The following is a 25948-nucleotide window of genomic DNA, read 5'->3' as shown; positions in this document are numbered from 1 at the left end:
CGTTCAGGTTGGACTTCAGGAAGAATTTGCAGATGCAGATTGAGAGAGTTGACTTGGATACTGGCTGGGAGATTTGGGGAGCTTCTCCTTAATCCCAGAGTCCCAGGAGAAGCTGAGTTGGAAGGGGCCAATATTCCAACACATCTGGGCTTTACCCTGGGTCACAGCACCACCAGTGCTTGGCACCACAGTCCAGCTTCCAGCAGCACCTTCCTCAGCAGGAAATGCAGCAGGAGGAGGAGGAGGGTGCAGCCTCCCTGAGTGAGGCACTCTGCCTCCTGTTTTCCCTAAATGTGTGCACTGGAGAGGAAGAGAAACCGCATGGCCGGGCTTGGGAGCTCAGCCTTCGCCAGCCATGAATAATAATCAGGCTCAGTAATTCACAGCAAATAGGGATCCAAATTGGCTAATCAGGGAGGCTTTCACCCCAAACTGGAGCTGGGGAGGCAGAGCAGAGCAGAGCTGGGGGTGTGCAGGAAGTGATGGCAGGGGGGTAGGCAGGATCCTGGAGGAGGGAGGGTCTCACCTCCCTGGGAGCTGCAGGAGCACAGTTCCTGCATTCCACAGGCTGTAATTAGTGCTTTGTAATGAGGTTTGTCTCTCTGTTCCAGCCCCACGACCATGGTGGGCTGCTGGGAACCAGGGGGGCACAGAGCCAGTATCACCATGTCCCCACAGGAGACATCATCCCCAGCTCAGGGTACAGCAAAGCAGCTGGGACAGAGTGGGAGGGCAGTAAGGGCTGTCGTGTGTCAGGAGAGGTGATCTGGGGGGAAAGGTTTTCTTTGTGCTCCCTCAAGTAAAATTTGATGTTTTGTGGTTCATTTTCTCCTGCAAAAGCAGGTGGGGCAGTGGTAGGAGCTGTGCTCAGCTGCAGTGGGGTGAGGCTGGGGGTCTCCATCTGCCAGCAGCAGGCTCTGACAGGCAGGAAACATCCCAGGGACACCCCCTGTGAGCAGGGAATGGCTCCAGGTGCCCAGCACTGGGCAGAGCAGGGACAGGCACAGTCCTTCCCTGCTGCTTCCCAAAAAATCCTTCCAGCAGCATCTGAAGGCACTGTTAGATGAAGTGAAGATAAAACCATGGGAAAACCCCTGAGCCCAGCCCCCTGCAGACCTCAGCCCATGATTTGGGCTATTTGAGTAGGAGCTGGAAGTGCAGCTGATGAGGATCTGGAGGAAGGCTGCCTTGCAAGGTGTTTTGCAGCTGCTGAGTGACTTTGGAAATTGAGGAGGAGCCTGCAGCCACATTCCCAGTCCCCTCAGCCCCCTCCCCTGTTTGAGGCAGCACCACATTGGAGAGATCACACTGCTGCTTGCCTCCTTTTGCAGCTCTCCCAGTGCTGCTGGCCTGCAGCAAGAATGGCTCTGGTTTCACCTAACCCACAGCAGCTCTGTCAGAAGTGACTTCCCTCCTGCCCTTTCCCTCCTTTTCCCTTCTACCCCCTCCTCACACACTGGATTAAGAGTACTCCCCAAATCCAGCACACTGGGAGGGATGGAGCCAGCAAACCTCCTTCAGCTTCCTTTGCTCTGGGACTTCCTTTCCTCTGCAAGGGGCTTTGGGGTGTGCAGTGTTTCTCCTTGGGGTGTGATGGGAGCTGTGTGATGCCTCAGCACCTCAGAGCTGATGGCCAGGACCTCCCCATCCCTCCCTTAGAGCCTCAATCATCCCTCACACCCAGAGCTGGAGGTGGGGTTTGGCAAGGGTGACAAGGACAGCTTTATGAGCCACGAGGGATGGAGAGTAAAGCAGGCTCCTGCCTCTCCCACAGTGCTGACCCCAAATCTTTTTGGATGTAAGCAGCCCCTGGTGCTGCCTTCCCCCTGGTGCTGGGGTGGCTGAGAAATCCAGGGCTTTTTACTTCATCAGCCTAGAAACCAGACCACAAAAGGCAAAAATAGGAGAGATCTGAGGTCAGGCAGCCACCCCTCTGAGCCATCCCCTGCCCCCAAACCCAGCAGCAAAGCCCATGCTTAACCTCAGCCCCAGCAAGGCTGAGCCCACACTGGAGCTCCACACCTGGCTGGGACAGGGATCTCCCCTGCTGTTTTGGGCAAAGCATTAATTTCTGCATTTTGTGGTTTGGTTTTAAGCTGATGATGTAGAAAACTTTTACATTGCTCCCCCAAGCTCTGGGTGGGTGTGTGGGATGAGCTGCTGCCGTGGGCTCAGCCTGAGGCAGGCACACATAGCCCATGGGGCTGCTTTGGTGGCCCCAAAGTCTCTTGTGACACCCAATGGGGAGGCAGAAACAAGGCAGGAGATGCTTTAATTCCATTTCCAGCCCAGCTCAGCCCAGAAGGCAGCAGGGTGGACTGTCCAGGAGCAATTCCACCCAGGTGGCACAAGAGCTGGTGCAGGGCTGCATCACCCCAGCAAGATAAACAGGACAGGCACATCACCCCAGCAGAGCAGAGCAGCAGCTCTCCCTGCTGAAAAGAAAAACTGGGAAGTTTCTTCTTTTAATTTAACAAATGAGAAGGCAAAGCAGCCCCGTGTGGTTTCAGCTGGGGGTCTGAGGCCTGGGTGGCAGCAGGAGGGGGCTCAGCAGGCAGGAGCCTTGGGCTTCGTTAGGATTCAGCCCTTGGAGCTCTCCTTTCCCTCTGATGCCTGAGTGTGATTGACACTTACAAATTACCCAGCCAAAAGTGTCGAGTCTTTGACCCCTGAGTAACATCTTTGGCAAGCCTGAGATTTGCCAGCATTTTGTCATCTAATTACTACAAATCCCTTGAAAATTCACTGGCTGGTGAATTTTTAATGCGGGACAATTTCAATGTGATGCATGGCCCAGATGAGCAGTGCAGGCTCCTTCCCTCTCCCCCCTCTGCCTCCCTGCCTGCCCTTCTCCTGCTTCCCTCCTTCCTTTGCCCCCCTCACCCCCCCAGTCCCATTCCTTATCTCCCTCCTGCCTCTGTGCATCCCCATCCATGGAAGTGCTCTGGGATCTCATCCCCTCCTGGGCTCTCCAGCCCAGCTCAGTGTCCCCCCTGTCCCCTCTCTATCCTGCTGAGGGAGCTGCTACATGGAATTCATTTTTTTTCCCCACCTTCTCAGGTTTGTGGCTGATGGATGGAGCAGGAGAAGCCTCCATGAGGAGCCAGCCCACTTGTTGCCAGTGGAGTCCACTCATCCTGTGAACCCAAGGACTGATTTATGCCCTGTGTCCAGGTCCTGGGATTCCCAGCCTTTGAAATTGAGAGAGGAAGGAAAACCCTTGTCTGCTGGCAGCTCCTGAGCGTCACTTCTTAAATCCAGGCAGGGATTGATTCCCTTCATCTCAGCCCAACCTGAGGGAAGAGGAGCCTGGAGCAATGGACACTTCCCTGCTGACCTGGGGACTCTGACAGAACTTGCTCTTAATATCTGAATTAAATAATTCCTGTACATTAAAAACCACATTCTGTACATTAAAAACCATATTATTAGTTTCCCAAACTAATGACATCTGGGTTTTGGTTGGCTTTGTTTCTTCTCCACAGCAAGGTAGTTTTTGGGGCCAATAGAGAGATAAGAGCAATAATTCCTGTACATTAAAAACCATATTTTTAATTTCCCAAACTGAGCCATGTCTCGGTTTTGGTTGGGTTTGTTTCTTCTCCACAGCCAGGTAGGTTTTTGGGGCTGATAGGGTTATAAGAGCAATAATTCCTGTACATTAAAAACCATATTTTTAGTTTCCCAAGCTGAGCCACATCTGAGGGTTTTTTGGCTTTATTTTTTCTCCACAGCCAGGTAGGTTTTGGGGCTGATAGGGCGATAAGGGCAATAATTCCTGTACATTAAAAACCACATTCTCTGCATTAAAAACCATATTTTTAATTTCCCAAACTGAACCACGTCTGGGTTTTGATTGACTTTGTTTTTTCTTCACAGCCAGGTAGGTTTTGGGGCTGATAGAGAGGTAAGAGCAGTTTTGGGGCCATAGGGAGATAAGAGCAATAATTCCTGTACATTAAAAACCACATTCTCTGCATTAAAAACCATATTTTTAATTTCCCAAACTGAACCACATGTGGGTTTGGGTTGGTTTTGTTTCTTCTCCACAGCCAGGTAGTTTTTTGGGGCCGATAGAGAGATAAGAGCAATAATTCCTGTACATTGAAAACCACGTTCTCTGCATTACAAACCATATTTTTAATTTCCCAAACTGAGCCACGTCCTCGTTTTGGTTGGCTTTGTTTTTTCTTCACAGCCAGGTAGTTTTTTGGGGCCGATAGAGAGATAAGAGCAATTTTGGGGCCGATAGGGAAATAAGAGCAATAATTCCTGTACATTTTCGTTTCCCAGGCTGAGGCACATCTGGGTTTTGTTTGCCTTTGTTTCCTCTCCACAGCCAGGTAGTTTTTGGGGCCAATGGGGAGATAAGAGCAGTTGAGGAGGGAGGCCTGGGCTCTGCTGTGCTGGGCTTTGTGCCTGTGTCATTCCTGTCCCCGCTCGCAGGCAGTCGCCTCCCGTCTCTCCCTTCCCAGCTTTCAAAGGGAAAGAGGCTTTGCTTTTCAACCAGGGTACTGCTTTACATATGTAGGCAGCTGATAAAGTATTTTCACTTCGCCCCTTTCCCCTCTGGGAATCGCTGTCTTACGGCAAAACTGTTTTGTCTGACAAGGGCTGCAACAGATTACACGTGTTGGCTGCAAACATGGGGCCTTTTTTTACCCCCTTCCCCCCCCCTTTCTTTTTCTTTTTTTTTTTAAATAAATCTCTATCTCTGCAGTGCCAGGAGAGCTCTGCCTTTTGCCTCCAGCCCCCAGGAGCAGCCTGGAGTTGGGATCTGCTGGTGGCATCAGACCCCCCCTGGGTGGTGCCTCTGGCCAGATTGGTTTTCTCACCGAGGTTAATTTGAGCCTGAATCCATGAAAATGTCACTGATTCCATCAGGGCTGAGCACATCAGATGGGCTGGCTCAGGGTTTGGGAGGGGGGAGATTTTAGGAGCCCTCAGCATCCAAAAATGCTGCAGCCACAGCATCCCTGGAGGTCAGGGGGACTCAGAGTGGTGCTCAGGGCCCGGCTGCAGTGTCACACTGGGGACCACATCTGATCCACTCATGGTGGTCATCCAGGACACCCCAACCCATGGACCAAGGGTTTCTCCCATCCCCAGCTGGGATAAGTTTATAATTTGCTTTTTAAATCATCTGTTCAGGCATTGAAAACCTTTAAACCCTCAGGTGGCACCGGCAGGAGATGAGCAGAGCTGAGAAACCCCTGCCCAGGTTTGTCCCCTGGCTCCACCTCCTGAGCTGCCCCTTCCAAAAACCATCCCTTGTCCTCCCAGCAGCACTGGCACCAGAGGGAAGGGCTGGGATGAAGGGAACTCCAGGATTCAGGGATGTTTGGCTGCTCAGAAGCTGCACACCAGGGCTGAGACGTGCTCAGATTGCAGAGGGAGAAAAATGAGGACACTGCAGTGCCTTGGAATGGGCACCCAAACCTGGGGGTGCCACAGGGGGCTTTGGAGGAGAGGAGCCCTGAGAGGGGGCAGCTCATCACCAGCTCATCCAGGCTGTGCCTTGGCTGCTTTAAAGGGCCAAGAACTTTAGTGATGGTTTGAGGGATTCAGACCTGGAGTCACCCCAGGGTGCCTGGAATATCCAGCAGTGCCAGCACTGAGGGACACCTGCCTGCTCCCAGACCTCTGGGCACCCAGCACTGGGCAGAGTTTGGGCACATTCTCCAGCCCTGGATCACCCAGCCTGAGGGGATCCCACTGACATTCCTGTGGGACAGCACCCCTGGCAGCACAATCTGGCTCTGGGCACCTCGTGTTGGGCATTTCCACACCCAAGGATACCCAGAAGTTTTGTGAATCCTTACCTGCTCTTTTCCACATTTTCTCTTTTTTTCCCCCCATTTTCACATCCTCCCTCATGAAATCCCATGCAAGCAACAGGTCTGGGCCCAGGGAACACTTTGCTTGCCCCGAGTTGTTTGTGGAGATAATTAACTGTGTGTTCTCAGCTGAAACCTGCCATGGCAGCCTGGGGCTGTGACATCCATGGGGGATGGACTGGGACAACCACAGGTGGAAAACACAGGAGGAACCAGCTGAGAACAACCCTCCCTGGGCTGCCTCCTCTCTTGCTCTGTCCCTGTCCCTCAGTCCGGGCCATTCAGATGTGGGGACATCGTTTCCCAGCTTCTCTGTGCCCCACAGGAGCCAGGGATGGGCACTGCATCTTCCCCTGCCCATGTGGGAGCAGCTCTGGTCCTTTTCTCATCTTTTCCCAAGGATTTCTGCCCCTCAAACCCCCACTGGAGCCACAGATGGGCTCTGCACCCCGCCCTGCCCAGGTGGGAGCAGCTCTGGTCCTTTTGCCATCTTTCCCAAAGGATTCCAGGATTCCTGCCCTCAGCCCCCACAGGAGCCAGGGATGGGCACTGCATCCTCTCCTGCCCATGTCGGTGCAGCTCTGGTGCTTTTCCCATCTTTTCCTAAAGGTTCCTCCCCCTCAGCCACCACAGGAGCCAGGGATGGGCACTGCATCCTCCCCTGCCCATGTGGGAGCAGCTCTGGTCCTTTTCCCATTTTTCCCAAGGGTTCCTGCCCCTTAAGCTCTCACAGGAGCCAGGGATGGGCACTGCATCCTCCCCTGCCCATGTGGGAGCAGCTCTGGTCCTTTTCCCATTATTCCCAAGGATTCCTGTCCCTGAGCTCACCCCACTCGTGTTCCTTGCAGAGCCAGGCCTGGTGCTGCTCCTGGGAGCACGCTGGGTCCATCAGCTGCTCAGGGGTGACACTGCTGGCCTGGACAGGGCCCCCCACATCCCCTCAGGGTCTCCCCAGGGCTGGGAAGATCCTGGCACTCCCTGAACCCCCTGCTCCCTTCGTGCCTGGCTGAGGAAGAAGTAATTAGTGCCGCTTGCTCCAGCAGGCAGTGCCCAAATGTCAGGGACAGCAGAGTCATTAGGAACTGGTTTTACTCCATGTTGGCTCCCAGAGTCTGTGTGTGTGTGGAAATTTTGGTGGGTGAATCCAGCCTCAAAGCACCAGGAAAAGTCCCTTCCCTTCCCCTGGCTGTGCTGCCCAGCTGCTGCCTGCCTCAGTTTCCCTTCTGTCACCTCTGTAAGGGAGCCACCACATCCTCCATATGGGGACAATCACAGGGTTATGTGATTATGTAACGCTGCCCTAGGGGGTGCAAGGGGCACCCCAGTACCCCTGGGGTGGCTCAGCAGCCAGGGCAAACCTCCTGCTCCCATTTAGAGGTAAAAACCAGGTTATCTGTCCGTGCTTGGTGCCCATCCAGGTGCCCCCATGCTCCCAGGGCTGGGTGCCCGAGACTGTGGGCAGGATTGGGGGCACAGGCAGGCACAGGGTGCTGCAGCAGGACCATCCTGCACCCTCCTTCCCATCCCTGCTTCCATCCCTGCTTCCCACCCCGGCACCAGGCAGGAGAGGGAGAGAGCGGCGGGAAGCGGGAGGGGAAGGACGTGTCAAATCAATCATATTTAAACAAAAGCCTCTTCGGCCCAAGGGCCCTTTTAAAAGCTGCTTATTTAATTAAAAGTCCCATTTTCCATATTTATGGCCCTTATTCAGTTAAATATTAACCGCCTGGGCCAGGGCTGGTTTATTCTTTGGGAAGAGGCAGAGTTGGGAGGTTCATTAGGGGTTTATCAGGCAGATGGATGGATGGACGGATGTGGGACAGCACATGTGGGCTCCTGATGGTGCCTGGGGACTGTGGGGATGACAGCACCACTGCCCTGTCACCTTCCAGCAGGACACAGCGTTAAAAACAGGGGAATTGGGGCTGTTGGGATGGGGTGGGAGATGAGCAGGGACAGCTCCTGCAGGAACCACCTGAACCACACCACCAGGCACAGTTTATGCACCCAGCTTCCCTAAGCTGTGCCAGAATAATCATAAAAACACCTCAGTTTTTCCCTGGGGTCACTGGCTCCTGGCCAAACCCTTCCAGGACTGTTTTCCCCAGGATTTTATTCCCAGCAGTGTGTGAGAACCATGGCTATGCCAGACAGGCTCTGCTGGGTTTGGGCATCTCAGGGCTGGGCACAACCTCACTGAAGGCTCATCCGTGGTGTCACTGCTCCAGGCTGGCCTTTGGGACCTCTGGGGTGTCCTTGGAGTCATGGAGGGGGCCAGAGCAGCTCAGCTGGCTGCAGGGGGTGGGTGGTGGCTGCAGAAGATGTGGGAATGAGGAGAAGCTGAAGTTTATGTCTGGTTTGAAGGGACCTTCAAGACTCAGCGGTTCCATGGGCAGGGACACCTTTCCCTAGAAGGAAGGAAGGGAAAACCAGGGAGAAGAGGAGCAGCCATGGGGTCAGTCCCTCACTGCCATGGGGCAGAGGGGACGCCCTGCAGGGTCTCCTCAGGGCTGATCCTGCAGCACACCCTGCTCTGGACGTGCTGGGACATCCCTGTGAGAGCTGCAGGCAGACCAAAACCTCCCTCTGAGCTCTGTCCACCCTTCTCCCTTTAATTTTTTGGGAGCCCAGCAAGCATCCCCATAAAGCTCCCGTCCCTGGAATGCAGGGGGGTGATGGCAGCATCACCTCCATCCCAGCACGGTCCCCACAAAGCCGCCCCTCCTTGTCCCTCCCACCCTAAACAGCAGAGCCCACGGGGACCCTGCCGGGGGAGGGTGGTGCCGGCAGGGCAGGGAGTGAAACGGAGCCGGTGATTTCCTCCGGGGAGCGAGTGGGGGTTGGCTGGCGCTGGCAGGAGAGGGAGAGACACCGGGTTATCAGAGAAGTGTGAAGACAATAATGCAATCTGACATTTCTGAAATGAGACCCCCCGGTTGCCCTGGCAACGGCTCACGTGGGACCGGCTCCCGGGAGACGGCTCCGAGATGTGCTATAAATGATGTTTGATTAGAATTTAAATCATTTAGGCGGAGAGCAGATAGGCCTTTTGTCAGCGCGGGGACCCGCGGGGGTCACCCCGCCGCCCGCAGCTGCCGGCGCCCCCGGGGATGGGCTGGGCCTGCCCTGCCCTGCCCTGACCCCTCCAGCCGGGACCAGAGCAGCTCCCGGCCGCAGCAGGGACGAGCACTGAGCCCCGAGTGCCTCCGAGCCCTGGAGTCTGCACCTGAGCTTTGCTTCAAAGCCGCCACAACTCTGCCGTGGTTTCTGCCAGATGAGAGCCTTGGCTTTTGCCGGGCTCTTAATTGAGATAATGACGCTTCTCAATTAATCCTGCCTCCCTAGAAGGTTCCTTCAGGTGCAGGAATGCGGCATGGTGTCACCTGCGAGGGGAGTGCCCTTCCTGGGGGACGTGTCCAGCTTTCCCCAACACTGGGACGTGTCCAGCTTTACCCAGCACAGGGACGTGTCCAGCTTTACCCAGCACTGGGACATGTCCAGCTTTCCCCAGCACCTCCAGAGCACTGGGAAATTCTCCAGCATCCAGAGCTGTTTTGGAGGCAGGAATTTTGCTGGACAGCCTGAGCATCCCTTGCTCTTGGTGCACACAGTGATGCCCCTTTTGCTGCACAAAGCCTTCCTTGGGATGAAATTTATACCCTGGGGCTTGCAGGAGTTCCCGCCTGGAGCAGGGTCAGCAGCCCTGGGTTGTGTTCCTGCCCTGGTTTTGTGGGGTGAGGGCTCCAGGGAACATCTGCAGGGGCCAGGGCTGGGCTGGGCTGCAGCACAGAGGGGTGGGGTCACAGGGCAAACCTCCTGCTCCCATTTAGAGCTAAAAGCCAGATGAGCTGTCCGTGCTTGGATGCCCATCAGGTGCTCCCACATTCCCAGAGCTGGGTGCCCCAGGCTGTGGGCAGGTTTGGGGGCACAGGCAGGCACAGGGTCCTGCAGCAGGTGCACACAGTGAAACCCTTTTTTGCTGCACAAAGCCTTCCTTGGGATGAAATTTACTCCCCTGGCTCCGGGGCTTGCAGGAATTCACACCTGGAGCAGGGTCAGCAGCCCTGGGTTGTGTTCCTGCCCTACCTGGGCTGCAGCACAGAGGGTTGGGATCACCCTGGGGATTGGGATGGGGACACCACCCCTGTCAGCCCAGGTGTCACCACCCAGACCAGTGAGAAGGTGGCCTAAAGGCATCTGGGCCTTCTGCTGAGCTCTCATGGGTGGTGGCACCATCAGAGCCAGAGGCCAGCCCGTTTTGGGGAGCCTTGAGAAGCTGTTTATGTGCTCTAATATCAACCAGGGCTGGGGCTGAGTGAGGAACACAAGTGCCTGATTCCCCAGCTAGTGATACAACGGTGTCAGAAGCAAACCAGCAACAGGAAATTTATTTTCCTAGAAATTTTTAAAATTCCTTGCTCTTTAATGCCATGATTTAGATCCATTGAATCTTTAGAGCTTGCTTTTCCGCTCCCCAAAAAATGCCATCTGATCATGAAATTAGAGCTAAACTAATAAATCTCAACAAATATTAATCTAATGAATTTAGCTCCTTTCTGTTTGTGGACCAGCAAAGAGGGGAATTGCAATGTTCTCATATGTATTAATTATGTGAATGTATTCCACAAACCTTTCCTGAGTGCCTTGGCCATGAATATTCTGAGTTTTGGGTTGTGGTTGGGCCCACCCTGTACATTCAGCTGTGGGTTTGGGATAAGAGTTCAACCAAGGGGAACCTGGATGTTAAAATCATTAAATGGTTTGTGTTGGGAAGGTCCTTGAAGCTCATCCCAGCCCAACCCCTGTGGTGGGCAGGGATATCTTCCAGCAGAGCAGGTTGCTCCAAGCCCATTCAACATCTTGCAAGCTCTGAGCTTTGCTGCAAAATTCTCCATTTCTGATGGTCTTCAAATGGACTCTCTGAGGGTCTGTGGGATGAACTGGGTGGGAGGAAAAGCCTTGGGTGATGCAGGTTCTGGATGTGTTTTGGGGTGAGGGATGCACAGGGCTGGGCTGGAGGAGGCTCCTGGACACCTCTGGGTGGTTTTGGTGGGATCTCCACGACTGTAAAATCACTGGTGGTGCCTCCAGCCAGCTCTGGGGTGTTGCACCGGCATTTACTGACAGATGTTGTGTTGGAGTGGTGGTGAGCTCTTCCTTCAGGGGGCAGCTCAGCTCTCATCAGGGCAGGGCAGTGTTGGGGCTGCTCCCCAACCCCCCCAGCGAGCTCTGCCCCCCAAAATCCCTGCTCCGGTGTTTGTGTGGGGCTGCAGAGCCTGCCCAGCTCAGGAGCACAGGAACCTGCTCAGCTCAGCCCTCCTTTCACAGCTCTGCCTCTGGAAATGAGGTTTGGAGCAGGAGGCTCCCCTGGCAGGTCCCTGCCTGCTCCCAGGGCTGTTCTGGAGCGGATTTTGGGTTAAGGCTGCTCTGCCCAGCCCTGGAGCCTTCCTTCTGCGGGAAAGCCTGGCACTGGAGCCAGAGGGTTGGCACTGGGCTCTGGGGATGAATTTCCCTCCTCCAGCCCATCCTTTGGGATTTGGGCACCCCCTGTTTGGGGGCTGGATTTCCCTGCTCCAGCCCATCCTCTGGGATTGGGGCACCCCCTGCTTGGGGGATGAATTTCCCTCCTCCAGCCCATCCTTTGGGACTTGGGCACCCCCTGTTTGGGGCTGGATTTCCCTCCTCCAGCCCATCTTTTGGGATTGGGGCACCCCCTGTTTGGGGAGAGGGGCTCAGAGAGCTCTGCAGGAGGTGAGGGTGGGCAGGGAGGGCTCAGGTGACACCTCAGGGTGACACCTGGGGGTGACACCTCATTAATTGGCACGAGCTGGAGGTGCAAACCCAGGCAGGAACGGGCTTGTCGTCCCTGGGGAGCTGCCCTGGGCATGCACAGAACTGCCAGGAGGGAAAATATCAGGGTTTGTTCCAGATCAGAAATTAATTAAACACCCCCTGATCCACCTCCAAGCTGTGCCACCCCACTGAAACACAAAACTGCTTTTTGTTGTGGTTCTTCTCCAGCAGTGCTTTGCCTTTGGGGCTCAGCCTGCACACACAGGGCTGGGGACACTTCCCTGGGTGCCACCAGCTCTGCCCTCATGGATGCTGATCCCTGGCAGGCCAGGAAGGAGCTGGAGTGGCCCCAGGTAATAAAGTCTGATCCAGAACGGACATAAAACTGAATATATGGCTGTGTCTGATTAAAGACAAATTATTTTTGGCAAATATTAATGTTCCAGCAGGAGTGGCACAGCAGCCACTTCAGCACATCTCTTTATTTCCCTTCAGCTTTTCAGTTTGATGTTCAAAACACCCACCCAGGACTGGAGCATCCTTCTGTGGGAGAGGCACCTGGGGCTGGGGACAAGGACAGGGAGAGAAGAGGTGGCCCTTGTCACCTCCCTGGCACTGCCTGCTCCCTTTTCCCTGCCTGGAAATGTGGGGAAAAGCTGTGTTTGCCCCTCAGCTGAGGAATGCAGCACCTGCCTGGGTGTGGAGAGGGTTTTCCCACTGGGAAGGTCAGTGCCTTGCTGTTCTCACAAATCCCCTGGCCATGGACAGGGAGCTTCTGGGCATGGTGGCCTGGGCAAAGCTGATCCTTGGGGAGGGTCAGGGTTGGTTGGGGGCTGGTTCTGGGGCTGTTACACTGGAGAAACCTGGAGAGGAACTGATATAAAAGGCCTGGAGTGATGGGGAATGGAGTTAAATTGATAGAGGACAGGGTTAGGCTGGGTATTGGGAAGGAATTGTTGTAAATCCCTGGCAAAGGGGTGCCCAGAGCAGCTGTGGTTGCCCCTGGATCCCTGGCAGTGCCCAAGGCCAGGCTGGACAGGCCTTGGAGCAGCCTGGGATGGTGGAAGGTGCCCCTGCCCTATATATATAAAAATATATATATTTATGTATTTTTATATGTTTTTCTTTATCTCTAGACATTTGCTGCTTCCCCTCGTGCTAATGCAGGCATCTTCCATCACCAAATGCCTCGGGGACAGAGGGAAATGGCACGGAGAGCTCTGCAGGCTGGGAGGGGGGACAGGGGACACCAGGAGCAGATGGGGCCACTCCTTCTCCTTCTCCTTCTCCTTCTCCTTCTCCTTCTCCTTCTCCTTCTCCTTCTCCTTTTCTCCTTCTTCTCTTGCCACCCCTCACCTCCAGCAGCTCCAGCCTCTTGATGCCCCTCGGTTCCCCCACCCCTGACCCCTCAGCACTGCAATTCCTCCTCTTTTCCCCTTTTTTCTCTTTTCCCAGCCCCATTTGCTGCCCAGCTTTCGCTGCAGCCCTTTGGCTGATGAATATTCTGTTTGTTTGCCCAGGTTGGGGCTGGTTGGAGCCACAGGAGCCTCAGAGCCCATCCCGGTGCCCGTCCTGGTGCTTGGCCTGGGGATGCAGGGGCTGGGGTGGGAAGGGAGAAGTGAGCAAAGCAAACCCATTTCTGAAATTGTCCCCAGCTCAAGAGAAAAAAATCCCTTCATTTCTCCCAGGGAAATCGGGGGATGGATTTGTTGGGTCCTGCTGAGCCAGCTGTGGGGGAGAAGAGGAGGATTTGGGGTGGTTTGGAGGTCCCACAGCTGGCAGTGCCACGAGGAGGTGGCACCAAAGCCCAAATCCATTCTGTGGGGTCTGCAGAGATTCCCTGCTCCTGCTGACAGGGGGATAGGGACAGGAAGGGGTGGCACAGGGTGGTTTGGGGGTCCCACAGCTGGCAGTGCCATGAGGAGGTGGCACCAAAGCCCAAATCTGGAGTCTTTAGGGATTCCCTGCTCCTGCTGCTGGGGGGATGGAGACCTGAAGGGTGGCAGGCGTGGGGGTTCTGCCTGCTCAGGGTGACAGAACACACCCCAAAATCCCCTCTGGATGCAGGCAGTGCTCGGATAGCCACGCTTTGCTGCCGGGCCGTGCTCCCAGCCCTCCTCCAGGTGAGCAATGTCCCTCAGCATCCCCCACCCGCTCTTCCCGGTGCACGGGATGCAGCAGCGGCCCGGAAAATAAACAGCCAGCGCTTAGTGAAGCTGTTCTGCCGAATTTACACCTTTGGCCGGCGCTCGGAGCGGGAGGCAGGAGCCGCGGCCGCTCCCCTTGATGGGCGCATCCATCACGGGCTGTGAATGGCCGCGCTCCGGGAGGATCGAGCGGGGACGGTGCCGGCTCCCCTCGTCCATCACCGGCCGGGGCTGGCAGCCACCCCGGGGACGCTGTGGGATCAGGGAGGAGCCGCAGGATCCATCCCACAGCTCAGGGATGCTGTGGGATCAGGGAGGATTGGCAGATTCCACCCTGGCAGCTCAGGGATGCTGTGGGAGCAAGGAGGAGCGGCAGGATCCATCCCACAGTGATCCATCCCACAGCAATCCAGATCCATCCCACAGCTATCCCTCCCGGTGCCAGCAGCCCCTGGGGGACCAAAGTGTCACAGTCCCCACGGGCTGGGGCAGGGCTGTGCCCACGCTGCCTTTTAAAGGGATTTTTACAGGGATTTTTGTGCAGCTGGATTCTCCTGGAAGCCACGGTGCTTCCTTGTGTCTCCCAGCCCTGGTTTTGTCTCTGTTCCCATCTCCTGCTCGAATGCCTCTCACCTGTTCATTCCCTCTGATGGCATCAGGTACAAGTGGCTGAGCAGTTAAAATGAGCACCATCACCACGGCTTTCTCTGCTTCCCTTTCCCTGGCAATGGGGGTTTTTGCTCTCCTCCAGCTGCCTTCCCAAGGGATTGGGCCTGTCCCTTTCCCTCTGTCCCCTTCTGAGGGAATGTCACCAAACTCCAGGAATGCAGAGAGGTCTGGAAATGCAGAGATCTTAAAATGTGGTGCTCCCGTGCTTTGGGGTGCTTGGAGGGAGCAGATCCTGTGATGTTTTCACCAAATGGAGCTGGGGGAGCAGTGCTGGGGCTGGGTGCCCACCCTCCTGCAGAGAGAGGAGCAGAACGGGGAATCAAATGGGGTTTTGAGGGAAGGGAAGGGGTTGTGTGGACCTCACCCACTGCTTGGTGCTCCCAGTGTTTTCCTGGCTCTCCCCTAAATCCCCTGTCCCCAGTCCTGCTGGGATGGAGGTGCTCCTGTGAGAAATGGGGACCCCAATCCTGCTGGGATGGAGGTGCTGTGCTCCTGTGAGAAATGGGGACCCCAATCCTGCTGGGATGGAGGTGCTGTGCCCTGTGAGCCATGGGAACCCCAATCCTGCTGGGATGGAGGTGCTGTGCTCCTGTGAGCCACGGGAACCCCAATCCTGCTGGGATGGAGGTGCTGTGCTCCTGTGAGAAATGGGGACCCCAATCCTGCTGGGATGGAGGTGCTGTGCCCTGTGAGCCATGGGGACCCCAATCCTGCTGGAATGGAGGTGCTGTGCCCTGTGAGCCATGAGGACCACTGGGGTTCTGGGAGCACGAGTGCCATGGAAACAGCTCCTGCCTGGGCTCTGGAGTGTTTTGGGGGACAAAACATGGGGGGTTCAGGCTGGAACCAGCCCTAGTGTGTGATGGGTGCAGGCACAGACTGCTCTGACCCCAAGATTTCCCTGCACCATTACATAAATCCATATCCACATATTCCAGCTGTCTCAGTGATTAATGCAGCTCGGCCCCTCCAAGTTTATTGCTCAGAAGTTCAGAGCAACTCCAGACCCCAAAAAATGTTGGTTTCCCCTCTCTGAACTCTTTTTCTCTGGTGCTGGCAACCAGCAAATACAACATCCCAAACCTTGTGAGGAGGATGAGGGATCTTCCTCCTCAAGCCAGGCTGAATGAGGGAAAATCCAAACAAGATTGCAAACAACCCTCTTGTAATTTCTGGGGTTAATAGAAACAGCTCTGCTGGGTTTGAAGGAAACAGATAACATTGCCAGGCCCTGTTGTGAATGGAGCCCCCTTTCTGCTGTCCCTTCTTTCTCCCCACTGTCCCCAAACCAACCATGAGTGACCCCACAGCTACAGGACCCTAACACACTCACAATTAATGATTCCTGGGTGCAGAGTGTGTTTGGGACAGGTGGGAGCTGCTGGGGGAGATCCAGCCCCTCCAGCCAGGGCTGCCTGCCCAGCTTGGGGTGCCAGGGCAGAATCTGGTGCCAGGGCTTGGGGACCATTCCCAGGGTGGCAGCTGGTGCCTCTCCATGGATCCTTGGGCTGCCTTGGGGACCATCCCCAGGGTGGCAGCTGGTGGCTCTCCATGGATCCCAGAGCCTCTCATTGTGCCCTTGGGCTGCCCTGGGAATCACTGTGGGCTGGTGCTGCACAGCAGGGACAGGGAAACTCCCACTCTGCTGCTGGGTAATGGGACTGGGGGATCTGGATGGTGCTGGGGGGGTCCCAACCACCTGAGCTCACAGTCCTTGTGTCTCCCGTGCACCCCAGCTCCTCATTGGTCCCCAGCCCTAATCCACACCCAGTCCAGACCCTGCACACCAGCTCTTCATCCACCTCCAGCTCCCCATCCACTCCCAGCCTTCATCCTCCCCAGCTCTTCATCCACCCCAAACCCTCATCCATCCCCAGCTCTCACTCACCCCCAGCTCCTCATCCACCCTCAGCTCCTCATCCACCCGCCAGATCCTCATCCACCCCCAACCTTCATCCACCCCCAGTCCAGACCCTGCACCCCAGCTCCTCATCCATCCCCACATCCTCATCCATCCCCACGTCCTCATCCACCCCATCTCCTCATCCACCCCCAGCCTTCATCCACGCCCACATCCTCACCCATCCCCAGCTCCTCACCCATCCCCAGCTCCTCATCCACCCTCAATATTCATCCATCCCCAGCCCTCATCCATCCCTAGCCCTCATCCATCCCCAGCTCTGATCCATCCCCAGCTCTGATCCATCCCCAGCCCTCACCCAGTCCCAGCTCCTCGTCCACCCCCAACCCTCATCTACACCCAGCCTTCATCCATCCCCAGCTCTGATCCACCCCCAGCCTTCATCCATTCCCATCCCTCATCCATCCCCATCTCCTCACCCACCCCCAGCCCTGACTCCCCCCCCGTTCCCAGGGGCAGGCTGGGCTGGAGCCTGGGCTGGAGCCTGGGCTGGAGCCGGGGCTGCTCGGGGCTGTCGGTGCCTCGGGCGCCTCTCCCGCCCGGGCTGGGCGTGCTCCATCGCCATCCTCCCCCCGGCTCTGCTTTCCCGCTCCTTCCCTCACAGCTGCTTTCTCCTTCTGCTCCTGCTCCCCTCTCGCTCCCTCCACTCTGCCTCAGAGACACACATAACTCTCCCGTGAAATATATACAGTGTAAATATATAAAAAGCCGGCGTTTGCCTGCTGCTTATGTATTCATGAAATAGTAAATAAATTTTATGGGATAATGTGAAGGCTGCCAGGGAGCAGGAGGATGAAAACTAACCCCTAATGAGGCTCGGTGTCAGTTTGGCACACTCGGGATCGATCTGCCGCTTCCATTTAGCGCCCGAGCCCGGGGGGGAGGAGGCGCTTCCCCGGCGTGGCCTCGGCAGCGGCGCCGCGGGGGCGGGCACGGGGTCACGGGCACGGGAACGGAAACGGGAACGGGGATGGGGATGGGGACGGGGTGAGCTCCGGGGGTGCGGGGCTGGATCAGGGAGAGGCACCGGAGGGTGCGAAACGGGGGGAGAGAAGCGTTCCGGGGAGGGGATGCTCAGGGGATGCTCTTGGGGAGAGTTGTGGGGGCAGAGGGAGGGAAGGAGGGATGCAGGCAGGGATGCAGGGATGCAGGCAAGGATGCAGGAAGGGAGGCAGGGAAGGATGCAGGGATACAGGAAGGGATCAGGAAGGGATACAGGGAGGGAGGGAAGGATGCAGGGATGCAGGGAAGGATGCAGAAAGGGATGCAAGGAAGGATGCAGGGATACAGGAAGGGATGAAGGAAGGGATAGAGGGAGGGATGCAGGGATGCAGGGAAGGATGCAGGGAGGGATGCAGGCAGGAATGCAGGGAGGGATGCAGGGAAGGATGCAGGGATACAGGCAGAGATGGAGGGATGCAAGGAGAGATGCAGGCAGGGATGCAGGCTTGCACTAGGACGGGTGCAGGGAGAGATGCAGAGAGGGATATAGGGAGGGATGCAGGGATGCAGGCAAGGATGCAGGTAGGGATTCATGCTTGCACGAGGAGAGGGGTGCAGGGAAGGATGCAGGGTTGGAATCAAGCTTGCACAAAGAGGGATGCAGGGGTGGATGCAGGCTTGCATGAGGAAGGGATGACAGTGGGAAGCAGCTTGCACAAGGAGGAATGTGGGGAAGGATGCAGGGAAGGATGCAGGCAGAAATGCAGGGAGGGATGCAGGAAAGGATGCAGGAAGGGATGCAGGATGCACAGCCAAGCGACAGCCAAACTGCAGCTCTCCTGCCCAGCTCAGGAGGGGCTGGGCTCCATCTCCTGAGACCCTCCCCTGGGAAAAGGCAGCTCCTGGCTTGCCCAGGGCTGAGCAGAGCTGGGGGTCTTCCCTGCAATCCTCCCGGGGAGCAGCAGCTCCAGCCGGGATGGAGGAGGGTGATGGCTGCCCTGGCCATGTGGACACCCCCTTGATCCCTTTCTGTGCTCCCAGGAGGAATAGTGGGGACCCAGGGTGTGGGGAGCACTGCAGAGGGGAAGGGCTGGGCTTTGGGAGCACCCACAACAGCCAGTGAGACCCTGGGGGGCACCCCAGAGCCCTGTGGGGCTCAGCCTTCCCACAGGGACTGCCCTGTGTTTGAGGGGCTGTGGGTGCAGGACAGCAGTGCTGGGACCCCCAGCCCTACCTGTTCTAGCAGAGGATGTTGTGGGTATGATATGGTGGTTTGGGATTATTTGGGGTATGGTACAGCTTTTCCTTTAATTCAGTGTTTGAGAAATGGGGTCATACATAACAGCGGAAAAGCAGGAAAAATGAGTGTGTGCTTCCAGACACCTGGGGATGTGGGAATTATTGGGCACACCTGAGAAGCTCCCTCACCCAGGGAGGGATTTCAGGATTTTTGTAGCTAAAAACCCCAGCCTGGGTTGGAAAGGAAGCAGAAATGTTGGTCTGGTTAATGCTGGGAGTCAGCTGCAGGTCAGCAAAGTGGGAACAGCGCACCAGCACTGAGCTCAGGCTGCATCTTCCCAACATCCCTGAAAAATGTCGGAGCTTCATTTAGAGAGCAGCCAAAGTGCCTGATGGAATACCAGAGGGGATGAGAACTATTTACATACATAAATACAGTGAAGTTTTATCCTCTTTGGAGTGCCCAGTTCGAAGGCACCTCTTGGTGCAGCAGGGCTGGGGGACGCAGGATGCTGCTGCTGCTGGAATTTTGGCTCTGGATGGGTTTTCCATCGAAGATCTGAGGGAAAGCAGAGAGGGATGCAGACAGGGATGCAGACAGAGATGCAGGGAGCTGGGTGAAGCAGCAGCAGCTTTTCCCCTCCATCATCACCCTGCCAGCATCCTCACAGAGCCGCCCCACGCGAGGCACGGCGCTTTGGAAAGTCACAATATTTGGGGTATTTACGGCGCTGTTTCGTCCCCAATTACCATCCTCACCCCGAGAGAGCTGCAGCCTGCGTCTCCGGTATTCCTGTGCCTCGTGGGGAGTGCAAACAGCGCCGGGCTCAGCCCCAGCCCCTCTCCCGCAGCCCCCACGGGGCGGGACGAGCTCCGGGTGCCGCTGGCTCCCCTCGGCATCGCAGCCCTTCCCTCCCTCCCTCCCGCGCCGCCTCCTCCCTCCCTCCTTCCCCCCCCCCCCCTCGTATTTTTTTTATGGACGGAATGAGATGGAGAAGTAAAAATTATTAACCCCGAGGTCAGCGCTGGCTGCCTCATTCCTCTCTAGCTTCAAGCACTTTCTCCCTCATCTGTTTCACAGACAGTGATGTTCGGCTCAACACATTTGCATATACTTATTGCATTTTTTTTAGTCTTTATCTATTTATTTATTTTTAAAGAGACAGAGCAGCTCCTGCCTCTTTTTTTTTTCTTTTTTTTTTTTTTATTTCCTCCTGTGAGTTTTCTCCAGCTGCTCTTTGGGATTTGGTTCAGCTCGCTGAGGGAGGCAGGGGAGTGCAGGACCTGCAGGGATGCTGGGCTTGCCTCTCCTCCTCCTCCCACCTTGATTTCACCGCTGCTTTTTCCACGTTTTCCCTAGAAAATGGCTGAGCTGTCCCTCTTGGCAACCGAGGGTGGAGGGTGGCCAGAGGGATGGATCCATCTTGCTCTTCATGGCCATGGAGAAGCGATGGGGAAGGGCCCCAGGAAGCTCCTGGTGGCCCAAAGCAGGGTGGAGATGGAAGCTGCTCACCATTCCTGGGCTTTTCATGGATGCCAAGCACAGCTGGCTCCTCCAAAGTCATCAGCACGTGGCAAAACCTGGACTCTCATTTAGGAGGCAGCATCCTCCTCCTCTTCACCACAGCAAAGCTTCTCCCACCAACCCCAAGGAATACCAGGGAGAGGGGGGAAGAAAAAAAATAAATAAAAAATTGCCATTGTTACATCCTAAACTCAGCATCTCCCCAAAAATCCCTCTCAGATATCCTTAATGGTCCGGCAGCTATTAGAGGCGTGGGAAGGAGGGAAGGGAAGGAAATGAACGCCGGGTGAGAAGGGAAAATTCATAGCCCAGCTGATACGCCATGATAAATAATTATGAGTTATTAATTTTAAATTACATCTTTAATGCGTTGCATGATTTTAATTCCCACCACAGTATTAATATAGGGGCTGTGGGTTTGATTAATTTAAAGTGGAACAGAAAGGTGTCGGTTCCCAGCGCTGCCGGCGACCTCGCGGGGCTGCACGGGGAGGGCCCTATTCCCTTTATCCTCTTTATGTGGGATCAGCGCTGGGATGGCGCTGTGGGGTGGCTGGGGAGAGTCCAAACCAGGGTGTGAACAACAGCAAGGTGTTGATAATCCCACAGCTGCTTTATTTCGGAGGGAATCCATCAGGGAAGAGCATCACAGGAGAGCTGGGAGCATCCGTCCTGCTTCCCAGGTGGATGAAAACCGCCAGAAATCCTCCCTCAAGTGCTGCATCCCAAATCCACATCACCAGCATCACCAAAACCCTCTGGGTGCCTCCAGCTCAGCCCCCCTGTGCCAGGGCCAGGAAGCTGCTCCAAGTTTGCTTGGCCAGTAAACTTCCCCTAAGTGTGACAATCGCTTTAGCTGCCCAGCGAGGATTTACCGGGCTTCTGTTATCTCTTTGAAAGTCGGAGTTCTCCAAATGGCCATGAGAGAGCAGCCGGAGAGGTCAGAGCCAGTTAGGCTGCACAGCCGTTCAAAGCCCCCTTGCAAGCGGCATTAAAGACGGGATTAAGTCTAAGAGGGTTATGGAGGGAGGAGTAAACCAGCCTTGTCCTGCACACAGCGCCGAGATAAGGCTCTGTTCTCTAGGTGTGAATTCCCGCGTGTGCAAGCGCAGGCACTCCGGGCTTTGCGGCAGAAATTGGAGGGATAATTCCGGAGGCGCGGGGATCAGGCGGGAGCGGGGCTGGGGCGGTGCCGCCGTCCCGCTATTTATGGGATTGCTTAAGGCGGGCACAAACAGCCTCCTTTTGCTCTTGTTGGGGGCATGGATATTGGGGCACACTCTGCTATTTATGGGATTGTTTGATCCGGGCACAAACAGCCTCCTTTTGCTCTTGTTGGGGGCATGGGTGTGAGGGCACACTCTGTTATTTATGGGATTGTTCAATCCGGGCACAAACAGCCTCCTTTTGCTCTTGTTGGAGGCATGGGTGTGGGGGCATACCTCGCTATTTATGGGATTGTTTAATCCAGGGACAAACAGCCTCCTTTTGCTCTTGTTGGGCACAGGGATGTAGGGGCACAGCCCACTATTTATGGGATTGTTTAATCTGGACACAACATCCTCCTTTTCCTCTTGTTGGGGGCATGGATATTGGGGCAGGCTCTGCTATTTATGGTATTGCTTAATCGGGACACAGTAGCCTCCTTTGCCTCTCACTGGGGCCACGGATGTGGGGGCACACCCTGCTGTTTATGGGATTGTTTAATCCAGGCACAAACAGCCTCCTTTTCTTCTCGTTGGGGGCATGGATGTGGGGGCACATCCCACTATTTATGGGATTGCTTAATCCGGGCACAAACAGCCTGCTTTCCTTCTTGTTGGGGGCATGGGTTTGAGGGCACACTCTGTGGTTTATGGGATTGTTCAATCCGGGCACAAACAGCCTCCTTTCCCTCTTGTTTGGGGCATGGATGTGGGGGCACACCCCGCTATTTATGGGATTGTTTAATCCGGGCACAAACAGCCTGCTTTCCCTCTTGTTGGGGGCATGGACATTGGGGCACACTCCGCTATTTATAGGATTGTCTAATCCAGGGACAAACAGCCTCCTTTCCTTCTTGTTGGGCACAGGGATGTGGGGGCACACCCTGCTCCCATCCTGCCTCCAAAAGAAAGGCTTAGGATGGGTTTGGAATCAAGGCTGGGCTGGGGGTTGTCCTGAAGCATCACAAGGATCTTCTTCTCCTGGAGCATCCCGTTGTCCTCATGGCCAACACCTCTGTGGGGTCACACAGTGCCCCAGGGTGAGGGGCTTCCCTCCCTTTCCCCCTTCTCAGGGCTGGAATTGAGTTTGGAAAGGCTTCCCACATCCTCCTGCACCTTCCCAGGTGTGGAGCCTGATGGAGCTGCCTGTGCTCTGCCCAAGAGGAGACACAGCCCTGAAATCCCCATGGATGGGATGGGATGGGATGGCATGGCATGGCATGGGATGGCATGGGATGGCATGGGATGGCATGGGATGGCATGGGGAAGGGGCACCAGCTGTGTTTACCCTCGCAGCCTCTCAGAGCAGCCTAGGGGGAGGCTCCTCACCAAGCACCTCCAAGGCCATTGGGATCCCTCCCTGTGGGCTCCATGCCCCTCTCCATGTGTTCCACAGCCCCCGGAGCTGCTGCCGGCAGAGGGAGCAGGAGCCGAGCAGGATTTGAGCCTTTCCCAAGCACAGCCTTCGCATTTTCCCATTTTTGGCTGTGTCCCGAGGCTGCTCTGGGAAGAGCCAGGTGCCAGAGCTCAGTCTGCATGCTCAGAGCCCGTTCAATTAAACAGTTCAGGGAATTAACTGCGTGCCACGAGCTGCAGCAAAGCAGGGACGCCTGGATTTGCTCCTCGCCAAAAAAACCTGGGAAAACAACGCTAATAAAGAGGATAAGTGAGTCCCTGCCTGCTGCACAGAGCCTTTTCTTTCTTCCTGTGCCTCGTTTCCCGTCTTTGCCCAGCTGGGAGGGCTCTGTGCTCGGGATGCTGCTCCCTCAGGGGATCAGCGGGATGGGGATGCCCAGAGCTGGGGCTTGGCTGGAGCCTCTCGTTCCTCAGAGCCCAGGAGGGATTTGCCAGGGCTGGGGATTTGCTGCGGGCTCGGCTGGGAGCTCAGCCCAAGGTCAGAGCCCGGCTGGGTCTGTCCCAAGGCAGGCAGAGCTCAGCCCAGCCAGGCCCTGCATTTTGGTTTTGCCCTCCCAGATGGTGTTTGAGCATCCCCTGGGGGGATTCATGCCCTGGCTGCTCATGCCCCTGTCCCAGCACTTGGCCCCGCTCTCTCCTCACTCCTGATTTTCTGTCCTGCATCTCCCATTGCCCTGCCCTGTGCCAGGCAGGGCTGGGTGCTGCTGCTGCCCATCCCAAGGGTTTGGGCACACAGAGCATCCCCATCCTGCCTGTTCCAGCACAGGGAACAAACTGGTTTTTCTCAGGGAGTTCAGAGGCACCTTTCTGCTTAGGTTTTCTCTCCAAAGACAAAAATGAAATTGTGAGTAAAGGATGGGAGCATTTCCACACCCACAAATCTCACTGAGGGCATTTTCCAGGACAGTTTTCCTTGGCTCTGCCATGGGATGCAGGGATGGAGCCCCGCAGGCTCCACACCCACCTTGGGATCCCCTTTTGCTGCATCCAGGGATTTTTATCCTTGGATAACGATCTCCAAGCATTTTGTGTGAAGGGACTGGCCGAGCTCCCTGCTTGCTCCCAGGGCTCCAAGCCTGGATTTGGGCTCTCTCCCTGCCTGGCCAGAGCAGGCTCCCTCCCCAGGCCTCTGTCAGCAGGAAGATGTAGAGCAATCACAGCTCTGTGCTGCAAATATTAATTATCCACTAACTGCTCTCCAGGCAGCCATTAGATCTCAGCTCTCAGACAGCTGTTCCCAGCCCGAGGGATGCTCCAGAGGGGGAGCAGCAGGGAGGGGTCCCCACGCTGCCATGGGAGGGGTCCCCACGTTGCTGCTGTGTCCCCAAGGCTGCCTGGGCCGCTGAGGGCAGCCAGGATTTGGGCGCTGGCACTTCTCTTTCTGTGGGAAATGTTCCCATTCCAGCATTTTGAGGGTTTGTTCTTCCCATCAGCTTCCAGCCCTGCCCAGGGAGGATGAGGAGGATTTGCTGCCTCAAGGAATTTCCCCTTTCCTCCTTGTTTTATCTCACTGAACAGGGCCACGAGATCTCACTGTGATCACTTGAGACCTACCCATCCTCTGGCTCATTTCCCGGATGTTTTTTGGTCAGTCCCTCCTTCCAGCACATGCTCCCACTCCCACCCTCACCCTGATGCATCACAAACCTCTTCCATTTTCCTACTCTTTGGGCAAATCCACCTTTTTTTCCCACTTATCCCTCTAGGATCAGCTGTTGGCCACACTCAGGGTGAGGCCACATCAAAGGGGGGCTGCCCACAGGCCCCCAGCCCCAAACCCTCCCTCACCTCACAGATTTGCACCAAGGAGCTGCAAAGGAGGGGGGAAATTCCTCAACATCCTCATTGGGATGGGATGGGATGGGATGGGATGGGGTGGGATGGGATGGGGTGGGATGGGATGGGATGGGGTGGGGTGGGATGGGGTGGGATGGGATGGGATGGGATGGGATGGGATGGGATGGGATGGGATGGGGTGGGATGGGGTGGGGTGGGATGGGGTGGGATGGGATGGGGTGGGATGGGGTGGGATGGGATGGGATGGGATGGGGTGGGATGGGGTGGGATGGGGTGGGATGGGATGGGATGGGATGGGATGGGGTGGGATGGGATGGGATGGGATAGGATGGGATGAGGTGGGATGGCATGGGAGGGGATGGGATGGGATGGGATGGGGTGGGATGGGATGGGATGGGATAGGATGGGATGGGATGGGATGGGATGGGATGGGATGGGATGGGATGGCATTGCCCAAGCTTTGGGGGGCACATGGAGCTCCCAGAGCTCATCAGGATGCACACCCAGGGATGATCCCACCACAGATCCCATATCCCTCTTTCCACCCCTCTTCCACAAGCAGAGACACCAACGAGGAGCTCGTTAAGGAAATAAATGAGCGAGGTGGGCCCGTGCTCGTATAAATCTCTCTGAGAGAGCACTCAGACGTTCCAGATTTGAGCTGGCCATCATTTAAATTACTGCTCTGCCTCCCCTCAGCCCAGCCCCTTATTACCAGGGGTTTAATGCTCAGGGCTTAATTGCAATGGCTGGCGAGCTCCCCCTCCAAGCTCTCATCAGGAATTAGCTGCTTCTCCTGCCCACTCATTATCCACCCAAAGGCAGCCAGGGAGAAGGGCTGGGTGCCTCCCAAGGGGCTCTCTGGGCTCCAGGGAAGAGCTCCTTAGCAAGGGAGATGCCTGGAGAGCTCAGAATAATTCTGTATAATTGAATGTTTTCCTCCAATTGCTCCAGGGAGCAGCTGGGAATGCCTGCAGGAGCTGTTGGAAGCAGGAGATGGCTTCTAAAAGAAGCTGAGCTGTGGGGACGGTTCCACCTTCCTCTTCTCACTATTTATCCTCCTCTCCTGGGTGATTCACTGCCATAACCCTTCCTTACCCAGCAGAGACAGATATTGTCACCCAAGAGCTGGAATTGTCCCATCCCTGGAAGTGTTCAAGGGCTTGGAGCAACCTGGGAGAGGGAAAGGAGGGTGGGACAAGATGGGCTTGGAGGTCCCTTCCAACACAACCCCTTCCATGGTTCTGTGATTCTGGGACTTTTTCCCCTCAAAATGAAACAGGGGAAGGGGAAGGGGAAGGGGAAGGGGCTGTGCAGCGCCAGGCTGGGAGCAGGGAGCTCCTGCTGGAAGGAGGGAGATGGCACCACAAGGGAACAGATTTGCCTCTCTGGAAAATGAGCCAGAGGAGGAGGGATCACAGCATGACTTTGTGACCCTGGCAAGGTGAGATTGTTCA

General features: G+C 55.9%; 2 protein-coding genes across 3 annotated transcripts in view; one reads left to right on the top strand and one right to left on the bottom strand.

Moving 5' to 3' along the window:
- The window catches only part of RBM19 (RNA binding motif protein 19), a 53634-nt gene extending 50202 nt beyond the window's left edge, over window positions 1–3432 (top strand). For both annotated transcript variants that reach the window (XM_054289010.1, XM_054289009.1), the window contains exon 25: window positions 3061–3432. The gene's annotated coding sequence lies outside the window, so the exon portion shown is untranslated. The remainder of the gene's footprint in view (window positions 1–3060) is intronic.
- TPCN1 (two pore segment channel 1) overlaps window positions 1–25948 on the bottom strand; it is a 228889-nt gene that overhangs the window by 57906 nt on the left and 145035 nt on the right. The gene's annotated exons all lie outside the window — the stretch shown is intronic.

The sequence above is a fragment of the Melozone crissalis genome, unplaced genomic scaffold (genome assembly GCF_028551555.1).
Source record: "Melozone crissalis strain CALT ecotype California unplaced genomic scaffold, PUWL_Pcris_2 ptg000063l_1, whole genome shotgun sequence".
In the NCBI taxonomy this organism is placed as follows: Eukaryota; Metazoa; Chordata; class Aves; order Passeriformes; family Passerellidae; genus Melozone; species Melozone crissalis.
Note: the sequence above shows the minus strand (reverse complement) of the source record. Positions and strands in the feature narration are given on the sequence as shown.